Genomic DNA, 24,236 nt, shown 5'->3' with positions numbered 1-24,236 from the left:
CAAGCGCTCAGTAGTTGTGGCTCGTGGGCTCTACAGCATGGGCTCTAGAGCATGGGCTTAGAAACTGTGGCACGAGGGCTTAGTTGCTGTGTGGCACATGGAATCTTCCTGGATCAGGGATTGAACTTGTGTCCCCTGCATTGGCAGGTAGATTCTTAGGCACTGTACCACCAGGGTAGTCTGAGAACTTGTATCTTTTTTTCCTTCATTCTGTTAATGTGGTATATTGGTTAATTTTTTAAAAAAATGTTGAGCCAACCTTGCATTCCTGGTATAAATGGCACTTGGTCATGGTATATAATCATTTTGATATGCTATTGGAGTCTGTTTCCTAGTGTTTTGTTGAGCATTTTTGCATCTATGTTCATAAAGTATATTGGTGAGTAATTTTTCTTACTTCTGGGAAATGCTGGCATCACAGGAGTTAGGAAGTGTTCTCTCATCTGGTTTTTGGAAAAGCCTGAGAAGGTTTGGTGTTAGTTTATTATATGCTGGTAGAATTCACCAGTGAAGCCATCTGGTCCTGGGCTTTTTTTCCCTGTGAGATTAGTGATTAATAATTCAATATTTTGTTGTAGGTCTGTAGAGATTTTCTGTTTCTTTTTTAGTCAGTTTCATTAATGGAAAACTTTCTATTTCATCTAGGTTATAATTTGTTGGCATACAAAATTGTCCATGGTATTCTTTTATAATGCTTTTTATTTCTCTGAGGTTCATAGTAATATCCCTACTTTCAATTCTGAATTTAGTTATTGTACCTTCTCTCTTTTTCGTTTGCTAGTCTATCTGTATATCTTTCCAAAGAGTGAAACTTGGTTTTGTTAATTCTCTGCTGTTTTTCTGTTATGCCATTTATTTTCACCTAATTGCAGTATTTCCTTCCTTCTATCTTTAGATTTAGTTTGCTCTTTTCTAGTTCCTCAAGGTATAAAGTTAGTTTATTGATTTGTGATCATTCTTTTTAAAATGTTTATTTAATATTTGGCTGCATTGGGTCTTAGTTGTGGCATATGGGGTCTTCTTTGCAGTGTACAGGTTTCTTTCTAGTTGAGGTGTGCAGGCTCAGGAGTTGTGGCTCACTTAGTTTCCTGACCACAAATCGAACCCACATACCTTGTATCGGAGGGCAGATTTTCTACCACTGAACCACCAGTGAAGTCCCCATTCTTCTTTTTTTAAAAGTAGGCATTTAGAGGCTTAAATTCCCCTCTGTGCAGCCTTCACTGCATCCCATAGGTTTGATACATTGTGCTTTCATTTTAATTCATTATTAGTATTTTCTAATTTCTTAACTTTTCTTTGACCCCCATTAACAAATAATCTGTTAAGTTCCACATATTGTGAATTTTCTAGTTTCTTTCTGTTATTGATGTCTAACTTCATTCCATTGTGATTGGAAAAGACCCTTTGTATGATTTCAGTTGTTGTTTTTTTTTAAATTCACTGAGGCTTGTTTTGTGTCCTAATGTACGGCTTGTCCTGGAGAGCATTTAATGTGCTATTGATGGGTGGTGTGTTCTGTGTGTTTGCTTTAACTAGCTGATTTGCAGTGTTGTTCAAGTCCTCTGTTTCCTTATTGATCTGCCTAGATGTTTTGTTCATTATTGAACATGGGGTATTCAAGGCTTCGACTATTATCACAGAACTGTCTGCTTCTCACTTCAATTCTGCCAACGTTTGCTTCATATATTTTTGGGTCTCTGTTGTGTGGTGCATATATATTTTTAATTCTTATATCATCTTGATGAATTAAGTCTTTTTATTAATATATAGTGTCCTTCTTTCGTGCATTTTTGTGGTTGGTATAATATGGATGAATAGGTCCTTGGTAAGTGTTATGTGTCAGTTTTCCAATTCTTAGTGTGTTGATGGGGACTTAAGAATTCTTGAAAATAATAGGTTAATTTTAGAGGAAGACAGCTATATAAGTCATGGCTAGTTCTTTGCAGCCAAAGATGGAGAGGCTCTATACAGTCAACAAAAACAAGACCGGGAGCTGACTGTGGCTCAGATCATGAACTCCTTATTGCCAAATTCAGACTTAAATTGAAGAAAGTAGGGAAAACCACTAGACCATTCAGGTATGACCTAAATCAAATCCCTTACGATTACACAGTGGAAGTGAGAAATAGATTTAAGGGACTAGATATGATAGAGTGGCTGATGAACTATGGACAGAGGTTCATGACATTGTACAGGAGACAGGGATCAAGACCATCCTCACTGAAAAGAAATGCAAAAAAGCAAAATGGATGTCTGAGGAGGCCTTAGAAATAGCTGTGAAAAGAAGAGAAGTGAAAAGCAAAGGAGAAAAGGAAAGATATACCCATCTGAATGCAGAGTTCCAAAGAATAGCAAGGAGAGATAAGAAAGCCTTCCTCAGTGATCAATGCAAAGAAATAGAGGAAAACAATAGAATGGGAAAGACTAGAGTTCTCTTCAAGAAAATTAGAGATACTAAGGGAACATCTTATGCAAAGATGGGCTCAATAAAGGACAGAAATGGTATGGACCTAATAGCAGCAGAAGATATTAAGAAGAGGTGGCAAGAATACACAGAAGAACAGTACAAAAAAGATCTTCATGACCCAGATAATGATGATGGTGTGATCACTCACCTAGAGCCAGACATCCTGGAATGTGAAGTCAAGTGGGCCTTAGGAAGCATCATTACGAACAAAGCTAGTGCAGGTGATGGAATTCCAGTTGAGCTATTTCAAATCCTCAAAGATGATGCTGTGAAAGTGCTGCACTCAATATGTCAGCAAATTTGGAAAACTCAGCAGTGGCCACAGGACTAGAAAAGGTCAGTTTTCATTCCAATCCCTAAGAAAGGCAATGCCAAAGAATGCTCAAACTACCACACAATTGCACTCATCTCACACGCTAGTAAAGTAATGCTCAACATTTTCCAAGCCAGGCTTCAGCAATATGTGAACTGTGAACTTCCAGATGTTCAAGCTGGATTTAGAAAAGGCAGAGGAACCAGCGATCAAATTGCCAACATCTGCTGGATCATCGAAAAAGGAGGGGTTTCCAGAAAAACATCTATTTCTGCTTTACTGACTACGCCAAAGCCTTTGACTGTGTGGCTGTGTTCCACAGCCAATAAACTGTGGAAAATTCTGAAAGAGATGGGAATACCAGACCACCTGACCTGCCTCTTGAGAAATCTGTATGCAGGTCAGGAAGCAACAGTTAGAACTGGACATGGAACAACAGACTGGTTCCAAATAGGAAAAGGAGTACATCAAGGCTGTATATTGTCACCTGCTTATTTAACTCATATGCAGAGTACATCATGAGAAACGCTGGGCTGGATGAAGCACAAGCTGGAATCAAGATTGCTGGGAGAAATATCAATAACCTCAGATATGCACATGCTGCTGTTGCTGCTAAGTCGCTTCAGTTGTGTCTGACTCTGTCCGACTCCACGGACAGCAGCCCACCAGGCTCTCCTGTCCCTGGGATTCTCCAGGCAATAATACTGGAGTGGGTTGCCATTTCCTTCTCCAATGCACGAAAGTGAAAAGTGAAAGTGAAGTCTCTCAGTCGTGTCCGACCCTCAGCAACCCCATGGACTGCAGCCTACCAGGCTCCTCCGTCCATGGGATTTTCCAGGCAAGAGTACTGGAGTGGATTGACATTTTCTTCTCCAGATATGCAGATGACACAACCCTTATGGCAGAAAGCAAGAAGAACTAAAGAACCTCTTGATGAAAGTGAAAGAGGAGAGTGAAAAAGTTGGCTTAAAGCTCAACATTCAGAAAACGAAGATCATGGCATCTGGTCCCATCACTTCATGGCAAACAGATGGAGAAACAGCGGAAACAGTGACAGACTTTATTTTTGGGGGCTCCAAAATCACTGCAGACGGTGACAGCAGCCATGAAATTAAAATATGCTTACTACTTGGAAGAAAAGTTATGACCAACCTAGACAGCATATTAAAAAGCAGAGACATTACTTTGCCAACAAAGGTCCATCTAGTCAAGGCTATGGTTTTTCCAGTAGTCATATATGGATGTGAGAGCTGGAGTATAAAGAAAGCTGAGTGCTGAAGAATTGATGCTTTTGAACTGTGGTGTTGGAGAAGACTCTTGAGAGTCCCTTGGACTGCAAGGAGATCCAACCAGTCCATCCTAAAGGAGATCAGTCCTGAATGTTCATTGGAATGACTGATGTTGAAGCTGAAACTCCAATATTTTGGCCACCTGATGACAAGAGCTGACTCATTTGAAATGACCCTGATTCTGGGAAAGATTGAAGGCAGGAGGAGAAGGGGATGACAGAGGATGAGATAGTTGGATGGTGTCACTGACTCAATGGACATGAGTTTGAGTAAACTCTGGGAGTTGGTGATGAACAGGGAGGCCTGGCGTGCTGCAGTCCATGGGGCTGCAAAGAGTCAGACATGACAGAGGGACTGAACTGAACTACACTGAGTTCATCATACTGTGTTAACAGTTTAAGACATTGGAGACATATGGGTGATGGCCATTCTTTGCTGTCAGTTCTCCACCTTGATACTCAGTGATGATGTGCATGTCAACTCCATGATTCCTTAAAGCTTGTAGAGAGAGAGAGAGGGACTCAAAGTGACAAGGTTTTAAGACCAAGTCCTGGGGAGACACTTCAAAGGAGAGGACATGTATCAGAGAGAGAGAGAAAGAGAGGAGGGGAAGAAGAAGACAAAGAGGGGGAAGAGGGATGGGCTGGGAGGGAGGGGAGGGGAGGAAGACAAACTAACAGGTCTCTGGATTCCCCATTCCACTTCTAACTAAAGAAGCTATTTTAAAAATCTGGACCATTTTGGTAAGTTTTCTAATATTTTTCCTTTTGAAAGCTTCTTATCCTTGTTTTCTGGTTGTAGCATCTTCTCAAATGTCTTATGAGTCTAATAAGTCTATGAGTCTAATAAGTCTTATGAGTCTTATTATGTCTAAATGAGTTACATTTAGGGATTTCTCAAAATGTCTCTCCTCCTTCTTATATTTTTGCCTCCCGTAGGGTATGTTTTTATATTTATGTCCTGGTCTTTCTTTTTCATGCCACAGCTTTTCCTCGTTTGCTGAGGGGAGGGTGGGGGTGGCCCTTGGTGGTCCAGGCTCCTTTCCCACTGTGTGTGTCACGGTGTGCCGTATTAGAGGACTCTCGTCTACATGGGGAAGGTGACACCTGGGATTGGGGTGGGGATCTGTCGGGCGGTGGACTTCATTTTGGAGTAGGAGATGGGAACCCAGATGCAGGAACAAGAGAGCTATGTGCTGAGGTTGCCAGCAGCTCCCTAGTAGCCTTACCCCCACTCCTGCCGTGAGGTATCAATACTGCTGCTGGAGACACACACATCCTGGGTGGATGTGGGACAGCTGGGCACTCCCCCTGCGTCCATGTGGCCATGTCCCACCCTCCTGCCCCCAGGCCTGCCCGCAGGGAGCAGAGTGCTGTGGAGCTCCCAGGCCAGGCTGGTCCCCACCTCTGCTGCCCCGCCTTGTGGTCAGCACACTCTCCTCTGCCTCCATCTCAGGTGTTGAGTCCCTCATTTGTCTGTAAGCTGACCCCCTGGGCCCCACGGTGGGTCTTGGGAAGTTTGGATGGGATGGTGACTGGGCTGTGCCCCCACCTTGAACCAGAAGACTGGCTTTCTCACAGCCACCTGCACTCTGGACATCTGGCTGACCTGGAGTCCACTGTTACTCCACTTGGGGGTTGGGACCTGGTTTCCCTGGGCCACACCCCAGTTCACTTGGAAGTGGCACGGAAGCTCTCGGTTTAATTCCCCATCCAGAGCAGGAACCCCATATGTGGCTCCTGTTCTTTTCATGAATATTTTAATTCTTATATTTTAACTATATTTTCAATTCTTTAATTTCATTTTGTGAAAAATTTCAAACATATGGGAAGTTGAAAGGCTTAAACAGAGAGTATCTACATGTCCGCTCTGTGAGTCCACCACTGGCCCTGTGCTTTGTCTGCTTCCTCAGGTACCTGCCCAGGAAACCCTCGTCCATGTGTCTTATTTTCTGAAGGATTTCTACATTACCAACAGCAGTACACATCACTCGAATGTGCTAGGAGGTGAAGCATTGAGTAGTGTTCAGTGGTCATGACCCAGGACCTCCCTCCTGCTCACACCCAGTCAACTTTACCCCAGCCTCCAGAAGCAGCCACTCTTCGTGTATTTTCAAGTCACACATTAGTTCAGCTCATCTCAGGGCTTCACCTAAACGGAGTCACACAGCAGGTGCCCTTGTGCCTGGCTGCCTCCACCAGCGTGGTGTATTTGAGGTTCATCCCTGCTGTTGTGCTGATTTTCCTCTGTTGCCTAGAGTCTGGCTTCATGACTGGCTCCCCTGCTGACCTGGTGGCTCAGATACTAAAGAATCTGCCTGTGATGCAGGAGACTCAGGTTCAGTCTCGGTCAGGAAGATCCCCTGGAGGAGGGCATGGAAACTCACTCCAGTATTCTTGCCTGGAGAATCCCATGGACAGAGGAGGCTGGTGGGCTACAGTCCATAGGGTCGCAATGCGTCGGCCACAACTGAGCGACGAACACTTCCCTTGCTGACAGACACATGGCTGGTGCCTGCTTCTGCCTGCTGCCTTCCAGCCTTTCAGCGCTTGAACCCAGGACAGTAGCCAGGTGTCTTCTGTTCAGGGTGGCTCTGACTTGTAGGAAACTCTTTTCTTGAGCTTATATCTGCTCCTTTGCCACCATGGCTCCCGGTCCAGCCTTCAGTGTACCTCGCAGTGAACCTTATTCCTGGAAAGCCCTCTGTGAAATTGCAGGCAGCTGCAAGTTGGGCTCTGCCTACCCCCGCCTCATTACTCTTTCCTTAAAGAGCCCAGGATCAAGCTTCTCAATGAAGACACCGGGAGAATGGCCCTTTGGATTCAGCAGCCTGGGCCGCCCCTCCCCACAGAGTGCCCCCACCTCGATGTGCCAGGGGCGTGGCTTTCTCAGAAGAACCCCCACCCCAGGACAGGAGTTCCATGCTGGCCTCAGCTTGTCCAGGACAGCAAATGGCAAGGAGACAGGGCTTAGGGGAAAATCACAAAAAAGCCAGCATTGAGGCTCAGAGATTTATTTTTTATAGATTGCTAAGCTTTCATGGATAAGAAAAGTAAGGTGGATGTCCCACTTCTATGGGATGTGGGTCTGTCACCGATTCAGCACTGAGATGCGTGGACAGAATCCTGTTAATTAGACAAGGAGAGGCCTTTCGAGATCAACAGCAGAGAATCGATTTTCTGGACGATTTGTCAGTAGCAGGAAGGGGTTCCACAGGTGAGGGGCCTGCAGATGAGGGTAGGGCGGGAGGGCTGGCAGGCGGGGGCCACACACACGGTGGGCTGGCAGCTCACGAGGACACACACAGGCCTGCAGCTCACAGGGACACACACTGCCGGCTGGCAGCTCACGGGCACACAGCAGGATGCCTGGCAGGGGCTGGGCTCACAGCAGGCCACTGGGCAGCATGGGGATGGGCACCTGCCAGCAGGTTGGCACAGCAGAGCCCCACGGCAGGCACTGCAGGAGCTCCTGCAGCCCTGGGCGGGGCAGCAGACAGCAGGGCAGGCCGGCTGGCAGGAGCTGGGCACACAGCAGACCTACTAGCAGCTCGCAGAGCAGCTGGTGTCACACATGGTGGTTTGGGGCTTGGAGGGGTCAGAATGGAAGATGGGGCTGGTCTGGAGGCTCCCTCCCCAGAGTGCTCTTTACACCCAGGCCGTGGCGTCCTGGCAATGAGGCACAGAGTGTCTTCCTCGTGGCCGCCTGTTGTTTTTCCTCCTCCTCCCCCCGAGGGTCTCTTCCTGGAGCTTCCAGCTGCTGTGACTCAGTTCAGGAAGCTCCCTCAGCTGGAGGCTGACAGTGACCCAGTGGCCCTCGGATTTCTGGAATCAGAGCCTGGGTTGGATGGGGAAGGGCCGTCAGGCCAGGACTGGGTCCCCTCATCATGATTTTCAAGGTCCTCTCCAATTTAACCAGCCTGTCATCTGTCCACACAAGCACAGTCACACTCACTGCACTGGTGCCCCCATCTGATTTGTCATCCAGAAGGTTCTCCCTCGGGGTTGGGCTCCTCACTGGGGGCTGTGGCCACATTTTTGCCATAATTATAGCAACAGGGCTGCAGCTTTGTGCCAAGTCTGAGCTAAGCATTTTACATGGACTGTCTTGTAACCAATCAGTTATCAACCCTGGCACCATTCAAGGGGCTGGCAACACAGATATCCAGTCAAGAAGACCTGGAAGGTCCTGTAATGCATGCGGGTTCCACCCCTGTGAACGGAGAAGCTCTGAAGCTGCTCGGTCTCACTCTGCAATCTGTGGTCCTTACTTGCTGTCTAACAGAGCTGGGAGTTAGGGGTTCACTGGTGACATAGCCCACAGTCCAGAATCAGTTGGCACAGACAAGAGCGAGGGGCAGGCAGATGAAAATATTCATCTTGTTTGGCCCTGAAGAGCAAGGCTTAAGGGTGTGATCCCCCATGAGCTTCCAACTCAGGATTGCCCAACCAGGTCAGGCAGCCCCGGGTAAGTCCCAGGAGGACTGGTGTGGAGAGAGGGCTGAACCACCTCTGATTCCTCTCCCTACCCAAGGGTCTGGTCAGCCAGGCCCTGTGAGGCAGGTTGGAGCCAGTGTGGGAGACTGGGGTCCTCCTCCAGGGCAGGAGCAGCTGCTGGAGTGTGGATTACGAGTTCCTCCTGCCCCACTCCCTGCCCTGTGTTCTGTCTGCACACCGGCCTCAGCACTTTATTCTATGGTGGGTGCTGTTTATTGGGGTGACAGTGCTGCTCCCTCCTCTGAGGCTGTGTCCCTGAAACCCTCTGCACCTGTGCAGCCCCCGTGTAGCTGCTGGTGTGGACAGAGGGGACGCCCCTGGGAAGTCCTGTAAAGAGTCAGACACCCCAGTAATGAAGTCACCCTGAGGATGAAGACCACTGTGATCTCAGGGGCTAAAGCATGGTCAGAACTTGCAAAACTAGTGGACTGAGCTGACCTGAGACCACATAGCAAATGACCTCATGGCCCCTAGACAAGCCCCTTGTGGCCCGTGAGTTCAGCCCTTCACACACCCTCCTTGGGCTCGGACCACAAGTCAGAACCGTAGCTAAAGAAAATTCAGGACAGCCCCATGTGGCCACATGTCCATGTATGACCTTGTTACTGAATAGTATCAATACACTTGAAATTGTCAGCTGTCTTACAAGTCAGTCTCTAGAAAAGTGAAAAGCTAACCTTCTGTACTTACCTGCTTTCTACCTCTCCTGTGTTCCTTACTCCTACTTGTACAGCCAGTGTCTACCTGAGCCCATTTCTATTCCACCTCAAGGAATATTCCACCTCAGTATTTCTTCTAATGCAAGTCTGCTGGCGAGGAATCCTCTTGCTTTTGTTTTTCTGAAATTGTTTCTCCTCACCCTCAGTTTTCAAGATTTATTTCTTTTGCTTTTTGTCTTCGCTAGATCTAGAATTCTTGATTGGCAGTTTTGGTCTTTTATCATCTTACTGATGTCATCCTACCGTCTTCTGTCTTTCACTGTTTCTGATGAAAAGTCAGCCATGTTCTTTTTCTCGTATGTAGAGTGTTCTTTCTCTCATGGCTTTGAAGATGCTTCTTTTTATTTGGGGTTTTCATCTCTAACGATTAAGTGCCCAGATCTGGTTTTCTTTATATTTATCCTGCTTTTGGGTTTTCTAAGATTACTGGATCTGTAAATTGTTTCAAGTCAGCTTCTGAGGTTGAACTTACATATATTTTAGACTGTTTGATATTGTCTCACAGTTCTTCTCATTTTTCTTAATTCTTCTTTCTCCTTCAGATTGGATGATTTTTACTCATATATCTTCACATTCACTCTTTCTTCTTCTACCTTCAGTAAGGCCCACCCAATGGATATTTTATTTCAGCTATTGTGCTTCTCAGTTCTAGAATCCCCCCTCCCTCAGCTGAGATTTCCTATTAAAAATTGCCATTCCTCAACTGAGATTCCCTATCTATTAACTCATGGACATAATATTTTTCTTTGATTATGTGAACCTATCTTCCTTTGATTCTTTAAACATACAGCTGCTCTAAGTCATTATCTGCCAGACCAATATCTGGACCATCTCAGGCTGCATCACTGTGTTTTTATCCTTTAACCATGAATTATATTTTCCTATATCTTTCTTAAAATTTTTTTTTATTTACTTACTTTTGGCTATGAGGGTTTCAGTAGTTGTGGCACGTGTGCTCAAGAGTTGTGGCTCCTGGGCTCTAGAGCACAGACTTAATAGCTGTGACACACGGGTTTAGTTGCTCCATGGCATGTGGGATCTTCCTGGATCAGGGATTGAACCCATGTCTCCTGAGTTGGCAGGCGGATTCTTTACCACTGAGCCACCAGGGAAGCCCTTTCCTGTATCTTTTATGTCTAGTGATTTTTGATTATATATTAGAAATTATGAATATTCAGAGGGCCTGCATTCTCTTATCTTTTACTGATGATTCACTTTTTTGTCTAGCGAACAGTCACTTACTAACTGGTCGCCTTGAGTTTCTTTTTGTGGGTTTGGTTTTACACTTTGTTAGGGTGTATTTGTGGAAAGTCCAAAGTGCTTCCTGAGCTCTCCATTTTGGTGAGACTTCATTTCCAAACTGTCTTCCCTGGAAATCTTGTCGTGGGTTGGCCAGGCTGTCAGGTGGATCTGGAGCAGGTCCTGCTTCAGGGTGAGGGAGGGGCCCCTGCTCCGTAGATGCAGGCTGTGGGTCTCAGTGGGATGCCAGCAGACGTCTGCTCCTAATCCTGCAGCAGCTTCTCCATAGCCTCCAGCGGTCTTCCCCTGGGCATGGAGAGCCCCTCCTTCTTCTGAAGATTTACCAGGGGTCCTTTCTGATGCCCCCCTGCTCAGATGCTGGGTGCTTCCAGTGCCGGCCACTGGCCTCTTCCGGCTTTGTCACTTGCTTCTCTAACTATGAGGCTATCTCAAGATGAAGGGCCAAGGTCACCACCCACCAGGAGTTCTCTGAGACTCAGCCCTTTGTCCTCTGGACCCTGTGGGTGAGGAGTCCCCATTCTTCCTGTCCCCTGGTGCCCCACCTTCAGCTTGACACCCTGGACACTCGGGTGTCAGACAGATGCACTCTGCTTTCCTTGCTCCACGGTAGAGCTGACATGGGAGGAGGGTGGTTTCCATGGCTGTTTGAGGACCCGTATCACACAGGGAGGAACATCTGGAGATTCGTACAAAAGTGGGTCAGGTAAAATTTTAAGGAATGAAGCAGAATCCAGACAGAGCCAGTAAGGCACTCAGGCAGGTTGCCAAGTGAACAAGAGCTTGAAGAGGAGCAATTAGTTATGAAGGTAAATAAAAGCCAAACAAGCAACTAAAAAAATCTACAACAGAAAACTATGTCCTGGGAGACAGCCGGGAAGAGGCAAAACAAGGAAGACAACAGTCACGTCTGTGTTGTCCAGACGCCCACGGCCTGGGTATAAAAGCCGCCCAGGGAGGCAACCTGAAGACATCATCCACCTTCCTCCTGACACCAGCCAGCCCCACGCCACCATGTGCCACACCAGCTTCTCCTCAGGCTGCCAGGCTGCCTGTGTGCCCAGATCCTGCCACCCATCCTACAGCACGTCCAGCCCCTGCCAGCCGTCCTGCCTGCCCGTGAGCTACAGGCCAGCTGTGTGTGTGACTCCCTCCTGCCAGTCCTCTGTGTGCCTGCCCGTTAGCTGCAGGCCAGCCGTGTACGTGCCTGTGAGTTTTAAGCCAGCTGTGTGCCTGCCCGTGAGGTACAGGCCGGCCGTGTTTGTGGCCCCCTCCTGCCAGTCCTCCGGGTGCTACCAGCCCTCCCACCCCACCCTGGTCTGCAGACCCGTCTCCTGTAGCACCCCTTCCTGCTTGTGATCACGAGCCTCCTCCCAGCTGCTCCCAGTGCAGACGGGGTCACTCCTGCACCCCTCCCAGTGCAAGTCCTCAGTGGGCCTCCAGGTTCTGCACGTGGCAGATAAAAAAAGCACACTAAACCGACCTCTGAAGCCGGGCAAGAATATGGCAGGATGATCTGGACCCTCCTGTGAACTGGTGCATCCCCCCCAGGAAGCCCTGGTTCGCAGGGTCCTTCTCTTGTCTCCAGCAGGAAACCACACCCCATGTGAGCCAAATAAACTGTGCTTTCCCCATCCAACAGTCTCTTCCTAGCTGTCTTTCATTTCTGTTTTCAGGCTAGCTAGGCTATTACCAGAGCTTCCCTGGTGGCTCTAGTGGTAAAGAATCTGCCTGCAAGGCAGCAGACCCAGGTTCGATTCCTGGGCTGGGAAGATCCCCTGGAGAAGGAAATGGCAACCCACTCCAGTATTCTTGCCTGGAAAATCCCACGGACAGAAGAGTCTGGTGGGCTACAGTCCATGGGGTCGCAGAGAGTTGCACACAACTGAGCAACTACAGCCACCACCAGGCTGTTACCAAGAATTTAAGGCTGATCCCCTATTCAGTGATCCCTGTCCCCAGCGGCTCATGGGAAGGTGGGAGGTTTTGGGTGGAAGGAGTGGCCAGTGAGGTCTGGGTGCAGGAGGCTCAGCAGTGACTTGCCTTGTTTCCTGCCTCAGGGAGAGAGGCCGGTTTATCATCTTGTTGGAAGACATCCTGCTTCCTGCGTCACAGAGTCAAGTCCATTGGGGCAGCATTGACTCATTTGGAGTCAGGTTTACAGAATTAGGATTGCTCTAGTTTGTAGCTCATGTCTCAATTCATTCCTGGCCCACATATCACCCATGTTAAATTGATCAATTGATCAATTATTGGTTCTTATAATAAACCTCATGAATGCTCTACCTAACATGGAAAGTAGAACATCAGTAATTTACCCTTAACTTCCTGGGTACGTTTCAGCTAGAAATGTATGTTTATTATTCCATTACCTTTAACATCATAGAGTGGATCCACATCTCTGTATTCTTGAAAGGTAGAATTTCTGATTTGCTAGTTTCCCTCGATGTTGGAAGGGCGCTATCCCAAATGTAATCTTCTGGAACTTACTTTTTTCACTCTTTGTACCATAGCTAGGTTTCCTTCACATGGCTGTGCCATGTGGTTTATCAGTCTAGACCCTCCCCACTGTCTGCTTGTGGGACTGTTTCAGGTTAGACCTACTCCAGTGGAGGGCTTGCGTGCAGGGGCCGAGTGGACAGTGGGCAGGAGGACGTGGCTGTGGACTGTCCTTGCTCCTCCTCCTCCTGTTGGCATCTGTGACCTTTCTGTTTAGGCCAAGCCAAGCTCCACCCTGAGAAAGGTGCTCAGCAAAGAGAATGACAACACGGGGTAGAGGCCAGCCCTGCAGGATAGTGCCAGGCAGGGAACTGGAGTGCACAGCGGGACCAGCTTTACCTAGCTGGAGATATAGGTAAATTGACTCCCTGCCACATGCTCTGAAGCAACTTCAAATTCCATGCCTTTTGCTTCTGGGGGTTTATTTTGTAATGGATTTTCCTGGGAGCTTTTCTAAGAGGGTGAGATGGGTGTGGTTTGAGACACTCAGGCACCATGGTGGCTGGCTGTGGTCTCTTCTTTGTTTCCGACTGTAGCGAGAGCTCTGCCCGTGCACCCTCCAGGTGTCCGTCCTCCCCCTCCAGCCCTCAGGGGACCAGATGCACAAAACAGTGGGGGATCCCAGTCGGGCAGTGTGGTGGGAGGCACCCCAGCTCCCCAGGGGCAGCCCTTGAATCCTGGGCTTCCTTCGCTTACCGTTAAGGGTGGTGGCCGTCCCCGCCCACAGGCAAGGGGACACAGTCCCTTCTGGGACTTTCTCACTGCTGACAACCTGATTTCCAACCTTTTAATTTATGTCCTGGAGGCAGATGATACCGCTGATCTGTCCAGGTGATCTGCAATATATTCCTATTGTTTACATTTCAAGGACTTTGGGTAAAACTGAGCCAGAAATGGAACCACTCAGCTTGGACATATACTCTCACATGCATCTGCACACCCAAAGGATCCACTATGCAGCGCACACACACAAACACACGTGTAAGTGCTCCCACTCGACATATATACCAACGCACGTGCCCGCACGCAGCGTAAACACGTACAGGTCACGCACACACGTGCACACGCACGCTCACGCACGCACCCACAGGCAGCACAGTGTGGGCTTGCTGCGGCGGCGCACCGCGGGTCTGACGCCTCCATAGCCCGCCTTGCCTGCAGAAGTAGAACCGGTTATCTGCTTTCAGGTTAGTCTGGGCTCTACTTTCCAGGCCGCTGGTGGAGCCCACAGCACGGCTGAGCTCGTGTGGCCTGTGGAGGTTGGCAAGTGTGGGCTTCAGTCTCAGCTAGGGCAAGTTCTTTATCGGTTCTGAACTGCCTTTCCCTCGTCTCAAGAAGGGAGCTCCCTTGCAGAGTTGTAGAAGAGATTAGAAATAACATGTGAGCTTTGGGCATAATGCTTGCCACATCAGAGTCTTAGAAAATGTTAGCAAACAGGCCACATGGTGAGAACCTCATATAATGAAAAGCCAAAGTAAAGAGCTGTGAGAACATAAGAGGGATTATGATAAGGGATTCAGAACCTATGTGACAAAGAGGGAGACTCAGAACTATGGCCCCCGGGTTTCCTGTCTCAGGAGGGGTGCACGCGGGGATGCAGATGTGAGCCCCAGCTTCCCCGCGAAGCCCCGTTTCGGCGCCTTCGTCTGCCGCCTTCTCGTGGCTCCAGGCTGTTACTGCAGGCAATTCCTCTGGCCCATCTCCATCTGGACCACGTGCGTGTGCTCCTACCACAAATGCTGCAAATTTTCACTTTTAATTTCTTCCTTGTGTCAGTGTCTCTTGAGCATGTCTGTCGAGAAGTGCCCTGCTCGTGTGTCACTGTGCATGCCTTCACCAACTCCAGGCACACACACGTGCACAAACACACAGGTGTGCACACACACGCGCTAGACTGGCTCTGTGGGTGGTTAAGCTGCTGCTGCTAAGTCGCTTCAGTGGTGTTCGACTCTGTGCGACCCCATAGACGGCAGCCCACCAGGCTCCGCCGTCCCTGGGATTCTCCAGGCAAGAATACTGGAGTGAGTTGCCATTTCCTTCTCCAGTGCATGAAAGGGTAAAGTGAAAGTGAAGTCGCTCAGTCGTGTCCGCCTCTCAGCGACCCCATGGACTGCAGCCTACCAGGCTCCTCCGTCCATGGGATTTACCAGGCAAGAGTACTGGAGTGGGGTGCCATTGCCTTTTCCGGGTGGTGGTTAAGCTGGGCTATGGTAATTCCTGTGAAGCTCACTGCGCGGGTGAGGATGGTGTGGGGGAGGGGTCGGCAGGGGCTGTAGCTGTGTTGCTGGGTGGGCTGTGAGCGAGATGAAGATGCCAGCAGAGCCGCAGCCAGGAAATGGGTTTTACTGCCTTTGAAGCACCTTCCCTGGCTCTCTCCACAGGAACCCCTGTGTGAACTTGGGGTTTCTCTCCCCAGTGCATTTCTTCATCCATGTTCTGAGACAATACATTAGATCCTTAGTATGTTTTAAAGTTCAGATGTTGTCATATGCTGTGTATCTTTTTGTAACTTGCTTTCCCCCTCCACCTTTACATTGGAGTAACTCATCCTTGCAGATACGCCAGCTCTTGGCATCTGTTCAGGGCTATATAATATTCCACCATCCAAATATACTGGTATCCATCAATTTAGTCTCCAGTCACAGACACTTAGGTTATTCTGATTTTTTAGTTCCTACCACAAATGCTGCACATTTTCACTCTTTTAACTTCTTGCTTGTGTCAGTGTTTCTTGAGCATGTCTGTCGAGAAGTGCCCTGTTCATGTGTCACTGTGCATGCCTTCACCAACTCCAGAGGGTACAAATCTCACCACAAAGTGGTTGTTCCCAAACTATACTGCCAGCAGGTGTGGGACTGGCTGTTCCATATGTTAAACCACAGCCATCATCATCAGATGTTCCAGGTGTGGAGAGCCTGGTCATTGTGAAATGTGTTAGGAACTTTATCTTCTATTTTATATATTTTTTACAGGGTGATGCTCATGTAGAAAAGGACACAAAACAAGGTCAAAACTTGATGGCTTTTCACAGAGTTGGCGCTGCCTGTAACTGCCTCTAGGTCCAGGAAGTGGGGATACCCACGCCTAACACCATCTAAGGCTTCTTCCAGTGGCCCCAAGCCCCATCGTCCCAGAGTAACCACTGCCCCATCCTCTAGCAGCAATGATGTGCTCTGAGTGGTTTGAATTGCCCCGTACATGGTTCCTTTTGTTGACAGTCTTTACCTTTACCTTTAGGCGCTCAGGTGAGTTTCACCTCATACAGTGAGGGAGCTATCTCATCTTAGTATTCTCTGGGAGACTTTGTGTCACTTTGGAAACATTTATTCCTAGACCATCTCTGGTATGGTCTTGGCAGGTAGATTCTAAATCCTGATTCAGTTTCTTTAGGGCCTAAAGGTTATTTACATTTCTAATAAATTCATCATAGTAAGTTTTAATATCTTTAGAGAATTTATTGGGACAAAATTGTTGAAATAGCCAATGATTAATTTAAAAATCTCTCTTATTCCTGTAGTTCTGGCATAATTTTCAGTCCCAGTTTCCTGGTGGCCTTTACTGTGCCTTCTGTTTTATTCTGCCAGCCAGTTCCTTAAGCCAAAGTGAAAAGAAAGTGAAGTCACTCAGTCGTGTCCAACTCTTTGCGACCCCATGGACTGTAGCCTACCAGGCTCCTCAGTCCATGGAATTTTCCAGGCAAGAATACTGGAGTGGGTTGCCATTTCCTTCTCCAGGGGATCTTCCCAACCCAGGGATCGAACCCGGGTCTCCCGCATTGCAGGCAGCCGCTTTACCATCTGAGCCACCACAAGCCAAAGACTCGTCTTTTCAGAGAACCATCTTTTGACCTTGTCCGTCTCTGTGGATAACTGTTTCTGTTTAATTTCTGCCCCTGATTTTGCTATGCATATATTGAATGATTTTAACTACTTTTCCATGACACTTTTCATAGACAAGCTTTAGAAAACAGCACAGATATTTTCAATATGTCATACAGTGGAACAAAGTCAAAAGGGAAATGTCAGTCCCTTGTTTCAAAGTGACAGTAAAGTCAATTTCTGACCTGTTGTAACGGGGTATCATCTTGTGATAAATACCATTTTAGGAGGTATCTAGCTGAAATTCTTAGAAGATTCACATGTGTTTATACACTGCGCACAATTTTTTTTAGGCCACGATGACATTTCCTCATGAAATTGGAAATTCTTTGAGGCAAAATGTACCCAAACTATTAGATAACAAAGTCTCATTTCAGCAAGATTCATCTAAAGCTAGAGAAAAGTAATTAAAAATGTTCAGATTTTGAATACATTACCCTTGAATGCTATTGGTCTGCTTGCTCTGCTGTGTTCTGAGAAGAGTGTGTGTCTTTTCTGTGTTGGAGGCTTTGTCTTTCTTCCTTGGAACCTGCCAGGTTTTGTCACTGCTGAGAAGTCTCCTCTTTGTTGTCCTTTGTGGCCAACCTGCTCCTTTTGTGACCAACCAGGTGCTAGGCCATCTCCATCAGTAGGAATTGATGAGAGGTCAGGTGAGAAATTCAGGCAGGGCTTCACTGGGACTCGTGCTGCAGTGGAGGGAGGGAGAACAAGTAACAGGTGCCCTGCTTGCTCCCCGAGGAGGCGTGTGAGCTGGTTCCTTAAATGGGTGAGGGTGGCGGCAGGTCCAGGGGTCAGGCCAGAGGGGTGTCCTGGGTGGTCTGCCTACCCCCTTCGTGGGGTTGTGTGCAGGGGGTGTGAGCAGGACCCTGCCTTTGCTCCTGACACCTTGGAAGTGGCAGTTGGGTTTTTGGTCTTTTTGTATCTTTTGTCCACAATCTGTCCCAATTGCACATGCACGCAGTTACTTTTAGTCCCTCTAGTTTCTTGGTATCTGTAGCTGGAGATGACATTTGTCCAGGTGCAGGCCCTGCAGGGAAGGGTCCCAGGCCCCAGCCCATCTCTCTGGTGCTGTGGATGCTCCCTAACCTGAGTGTTCTCTGTTTTCACCACGTGGATTTCTTCTTAATTGTGTGTTTTCATTTCTGGAATCTGGTCTCTGTCCCTGAGTGTCGACTCTCTCCACTTCTCTCTGGAGAACCATGTGACATGTACTGACCCTTCTCTATCTCCCAAGTCTGCTGGCTGCCTATCATCATTTTTTTTTTTTTTTTATGAATGTCTTAGTTTCTGTGTAATTTTTTTCAGGTCAGTGTCTGGTTCGTGTGCACTGGTCTCCCCAACTTTCCATCCTACCCAGGCTGTGGGCTTTTATTGCAATGATTTTTATACGTTTTGGCTTTATCAGTTGTTTGGTTCTCTCAGATATATCTGTTTTTTAAAATAATATCTTGTTCCTTTCTCATGTTTTTCATCCTATTTTTTAGTTCCTTGGATGTTAAAGCACGCTTGCTTACAAGTCTGTGGATAAGAACCCACAGCATGAAGTTCTGGGGACATCTGTTGTGTCTGCCGCCCTTGGTGTGTGGACGTGTGTCCACATGCACTGTGTTGGAGGTTGTGAGCTCACGCTCAGGTTCTCAGTTGTGTTAATGCTGCCCAGTGGGCTGGGGGCCTCAGGGAAGTGTGTGCTGGGACCAGATGCAGCTCATTGTAAACCATGTCTCACGGAGCACTCCCGAGTCAGTAAAGACCCACCTTACAGATGGGAGCACTGATGTGATAGGCAGGCATGTGGCTACCCAGATGACAGTGCCTTGTAGATGTGGTATACCCCTGCCAGGCACGTGGTGATGGGGTGCTGAGCCCCCTAGGTATTAGGGGAATTAAATGGAAGTGGTCTTGTCCAGGCTTCAGAGAAGAAAGGAGAGCAGGCAGGCCTCTGACCTTGCTCCTGACCTGTCTGGACACTGCCCTGACTATGTGCCTGCTCACAAGTGCAAGCTGAGAGGCACTACAGATAACTTAGGGAGCAGGTCTTGGAATTCTCAAGCCTGTGGAGGAGGTCTGGCCAACCACACTTGGGGTTTAGCAACATCCTAAGACTCACAAGATAAACAGCATTGTGAAAAAGGTTAACATAAAACCAGATCTGTAATTTGCTCACAAACTGACGATGATATCAGTTTGTGGCCTGAAATTATAAGCGGGAATCCTCAAAACTGCAATTTTGAAGTCTCACCCGTGCAGTGGACATGCTGCCCAGGACCTTTCCCCAGTGGGACTCCAGATTGCTGTCACGGGACTTCCAGCACCGTTTGAGGCTGGGTGTTGTTTGGCCCAATTCGGTGATACATGTGGGTTACCTCCCTCTACTGTTTCTACTGCTCTGTTCTTTTAATGCTTGTATATTGAAAGTAAGTTAGATAATGCTCTATTAAATATTGTTTGTGTATAACGAGTGATTTCTTTTGTTAATGAATCCTTTGAACCTGAAACAAAAGTTAAAAGTTTAGGTGAAACATTAAATTGGCACTATGAGTAGGATTCATGAAACAAAATGCCAGTCTTTAAGAAGAAAGAGTTTAAAGTGGATGAAGCTTTTATTCCTGGATGGGAAGATCCACTGTATTGCTTATTAGCTAATGAATGGGACGTATTCACTGGATTGTGTGAGAATTGGAACCTTACATTAAAGGGGACTGAACCTTTAGAAGTTATTGAATGTTTGTGGCTAGCGCCAATTTAGAAAGGATTAGAATGTGCCGTGCCAGGTGGCAGGCTGGATCCTCCTCTCTGCCTACTGTAAGGTACATGAAACTAAGTTAAAATTGTCTGAAGAGAAGTTACAAGTGGAAAAAGGATTATGCAGTTTGTGAGAACAATTGTCCATGCCATTAAATGCAATGCCAGAATTATATTTTAGCTGACTGAGTCTTCACTTTCGAAGTCGGCTCTCTGCTGAGCCGGCCCCATTTTAGCTGCGTCTCCCACTCTAATAAACTCTGTTCTCTCATTCTGTCTCATATCTGGGAATTCTTTTCCAGCCCGCACGCACACCACCACACCAGGCTACACACATCACGTGAGGGAGGGGAGGATGGCAGATTGCTGGGGGCCCAGCAGGTGTGCAGGCATTGCTGCACATTTGCCCTGACCTGCGTGGTCATCTGGGGGTCGCCTCACTCACCATGGCCAGGACTCTACTGCAGCGACTCAAGGCTGTCCGCCCTGGGCCCCCTCAGTGGGTGTGGAGGTAGATGTGAGGGGAGGGCCTACAGCCCTGCTTCTCTGCATCCCCGAGCAGCCATGACCAGGAGCTCCCTGGGCCAGGCGTTGTGGCGGCCAGTACCCTGGCCAGTACCCCAGGTGCTCAGAAGACAGGTGCTGCTCCTCCCTGCTGAGGGCCAGGCAGTGGCTGGAGTAGGGCATCTGAGGAAGCAGCCTGGCTGGGCTGTCACCACACCCTCTTCTGTCCTGGCGCTAGGCCACCCAGTCAGGGCTCTTCACGGTGGTGGCCGAACGTCCCCTGGCTCATGACCAAGGGCAGTGTGGCCCTTGGCCGGCCTCTCAGGCTGCAGCAGGACCACGAGGGCAGGGAGGACAGAGGTGGGCACCAAGCCTGGGCCCCCCTTAGGACATCCTCACAAGGACCGGCCAGTCCCCAGCCCTGCCCCCCAGCCCCTCTGCACACACAAACTGCCCTCCCGGCCCTGGGGTGTGGGCTCCTGACCATTTCTGAGGAGAGGGAGCTAGGTGGATGCATTTATTAACCAGCCAGTGGGTTGGGCTCCTGGTTCAGCAACCCAGCAGGAGTGGGTAGGGTCTTTGGTGATCAGCCAGTTGTGGCGCCTGGAGAGCTTGTTCCTGCGAAGGGCAGGACCAGAGGGTGAAGACCTTTGACAGATGGCTCAGCTTCCAGGGTCAGGAGCCACGGCTTCACCCACCAGAGCGTCAGCAGCAGGCGGGGATGCAGAGCAAGGCAGGCACGCAGAAGCAGATGGGGCAGGAGTGGGCCTCGCACGCCCCGGTCTGGCAGGTCACAGGAAGGCAGCAGGCGGGGCTGCAGGGGCAGGCCTGGACGCAGCCGGCGGGGCAGCACGCACACTGAGGGTTGCAGAGTGGCTGGCAGGATGCGACCATGCAGTCCCTGGGACAGCACAGCAGAGACTCATTGGGGTTGGGGGTGTTGCAGGCACCCCCACACACCAGGGGCGGGCAGCAGATGGGGGTGCAGCCCACGGGGCCACAGCCGGCGGGCGAGCCGACACAGAGCATGGTGGTGGGGCCACAGGTCTGGGCTGCGGGCCCCTCCCCAGCAGCCTTTATTACCCGGGATGTGTGTCCCGGCAACGCAGCCACTCTTTGTGCTGCTGATCCTGTCTGCACTTTGCTGTCCGTGAGCTGGGTGCCCCAGGAAGCCAGTCCAACAAGGACAGCCTGCCATCTCTGGGCAGGGGCGGCGGGGGTGGCCGTGCTCATGCTGGGCAGGCTTTGTGCTGTGCTGGCCACTGGTGGTCTGAGGTGGGCAAGCTGCCTGAGGAGTCAGGTCCTGGTGTACCCGCCCTCCCAGCCCCTGGGTGTCCCTGCCGGGCACCCACACTCACATGCCCTGGGGTGCTGTGCACGCTGTGCATGGGGCTGGGGCATGTTGCTCAGCTCTTCTGCTCAACTCCCCGCTGGGCCTCTTGCTGTGGAGATGTTTGGGCGTCCTGCCTGCCGGTGTGGGGACCTGGTGTTGGGAAGGAGGGGAGAACCCTGGGGTGATGTGCCCAGACTCCTGCCTGCATGGCTCTGCAGCCCCTGGGGAGGACAGACCAGCTGGATAGCACTGAGAGGGAGGAAATTGAGCCCTGCGTGGGATTTCTGATAGATAGCTTATGGTTGGGTACTGCTTCTTGATCCAATTTGAAAATCTCTGTCTTTTGATTTTGATGTTTAGACATTTTGCATTTAATGTAATTGTTACTATTTTTAAAGGTAGAATACCCTCTTGCTAGTTGTGTTCGATTTGTCGCATCTGTTCTTTTTCCTCATTTCCCTCTTTTTGTCCCATCTGTTCTTTTCCCTCACTTCCTTCTTTTTAGGTCTAATGTTTTTAATTATTCCATTTCATCTCTACTTTTAGCTCATCACTTAAACATATTTTTGGAAGCTGCTTGACCTAGAGTTTATACTCTACACCTTTAATATAACACAATCTGCTTCCAGACAATATTATACCATTGCATCCATACTGTCAGGATTCCATAGCACAGCACTTCCATTTCCCTTTCATATCCTTTGTGTTATTGTCTTATTTTACTTTTCCATGTATTAAGAATCCCACACTGCACTATTATTATATTTGCTTTGGACAACTATCTAATAATGATTTTTATATTTATCTTCTCTTTAAAATCATTTCTAAAACCATTCTTTTTCTTATGTAGGCCCAGGTTTCTCTATGCTATCATACTGCTTGACCTGAAGAAATTTTCTTAATATTTCCTGTAGCACATATCATCTGCTGATCTCTCTCATTTTTTGTTTATCTAGGAGAGTGTTTGTTTCACTTTCAATTTTGAAAGATATTTCCAAGTTTTGTGGGCTGACAAATTTTTCCTTTAGTATTTTATAGATGTCATTCCATTGTCTTTTGGATTGTATAATTTCTAATTAGAACTCTGATGTAATTCTTATTTTTACTCTTCTGTACATGGCATGTATTTCTCATATGAGTGCTTTCAAGATTTCCTCTTTATTTTTTTTTGACAGCCACTATTTTAATATGATGCATCCAGGTCATTTTTTTGGTTGGGGTGGGGAAGGGAGAAGATACGTATCCCACTTGAGGTGCTCTGGTGTTTTTGGGCTTATGTCTTTCATCACTTTTAGAAAATTTCTCATATATGATTTCTTCAAATATTTCTTCTGTGAAGAGATAAATTCTATGCCTTTTCTCTCTCTGGACTCAAGTTACATGCATCAATGATAGTTTGATACTGTCCCATAATCTGTGATGTTCTGTTCTTATCCCCACCCCCACCATCTTGCTGTTTGTGTTTGAATATTGTAGTATCCATTTCCCCATCTTCAAGTTCATAAATTCCACACTTGACTGTGTCAGGTTTACTCAAGAGCCCACTGAAGGAATTCATCTTGGATATTGTATTTTTATTTCTATACTTTCCATTTGACCTTTTCCTCTGTTTTCCATCTCTCTGCAGCACTTCCCCATCTGTTCATATGTGTGGTCTATGTTTTACACTCAACCCTTTAACATATTAGTCACATTTATTTTTAAATTTCAGTTTCACGACTGTAGTGTCTGGGTCACTTTGAGTCTAGTTGTATTGACTGCTTTGTCTCTTGACAATGAATTGATTTTTCACTGCTTTTTTGAATGTCTTCTAAGTTTTGTCAACCTCAGGTGTATTAATTTAAATGGACATAAACTGTGTTTCTTCCTGGGAATAAGTATCAGGTCATCAGTGTGTGGGAACATTTGAATCAACCTGCTCAGATGTTGACCTTAGTTTGGGTTTTGGTGTTTTCTGAGGAGCTTCCGGGTACCAGTGACTTCAGACTCCTTGTGTGGTTGTCAGCATCTTGTGTTTAGGACAGGGACTGTGGACACAGTGTTTTTGCTCTGTCCTACATTCTTTAGCTGCCCCTGCATGCCTATCACACAGAAGTGACCTCTACATCTGTCTGCCTTTCCCTGCTGGAGACTGATGCTGCTCAGGCAGCTATGCTGGCCAGGCTGGAGCCAGGAGGAAAGTGGGGCTCTCTGGTCTTGGCCCAAGGTCAACCCTGGCAGGCCCTGTGTGCCTGGGCCTGAGGGGTGAGGCTTTCTCAGATCTGTCTCCTCTCCCTGGGATGGCCAGACTCCCCTTTGTGTGTGTGGTGGGTTTGTGTGAGCCTTCTGGCCTCCCTGTGTGGTCATCCTTTAGGCACCAGGTTGGACCTGGGTCTGGGCCTGTTTCCCACCCACCGCTCAGAGGTAGGGGAAGTCCTTCCCCACCCACAATGTGAGTCTCAAGTGGCTGATGTGGGGACATACCTCCCCCACCCTGCACCAACCAAGGACCCTCCACCTTCAGCTGAGCTGTCAAGAGGGCTCTTTGAGGAGAGTCCTCTGTACTTATGATCTGTATATACTTTCAAGAAGAAAACTTCAAAATATGTGAAGATAAAACAGGGGGAGAGGCTGCATTGACATAGCATGGTTTATTTGTATTTGGCTCATGTAGGGTGTGGTTTCCTGCTGGAGACAGAGAAGGACCCTGTGAACCAGGGCTTCCTCTGGGTAGGGGAGGATGCACCAGTTCACAGA

General features: G+C 48.2%; 1 protein-coding gene across 2 annotated transcripts in view; it reads left to right on the top strand.

The window, feature by feature from the left end:
* The window catches only part of TSPEAR (thrombospondin type laminin G domain and EAR repeats), a 184,109-nt gene that overhangs the window by 14,490 nt on the left and 145,383 nt on the right, over positions 1–24,236 (top strand). Inside the window, exon 1 of one of the 2 annotated variants that reach the window (XM_081570087.1) lies at positions 14,138–14,230. The exons of the other annotated variant lie outside the window; for it this stretch is intronic. The gene's annotated coding sequence lies outside the window, so the exon portion shown is untranslated. Of the gene's footprint in view, positions 1–14,137; positions 14,231–24,236 lie in introns of those variants that run through there. 2 annotated transcript variants of the gene reach the window in all.

This window comes from Giraffa tippelskirchi, chromosome 2, assembly GCF_054371585.1.
Source record: "Giraffa tippelskirchi isolate mGirTip1 chromosome 2, T2T-mGirTip1v1.2.pri, whole genome shotgun sequence".
NCBI classification, from domain to species: Eukaryota; Metazoa; Chordata; class Mammalia; order Artiodactyla; family Giraffidae; genus Giraffa; species Giraffa tippelskirchi.
This window is presented reverse-complemented; position numbering and strand designations above follow the sequence as displayed.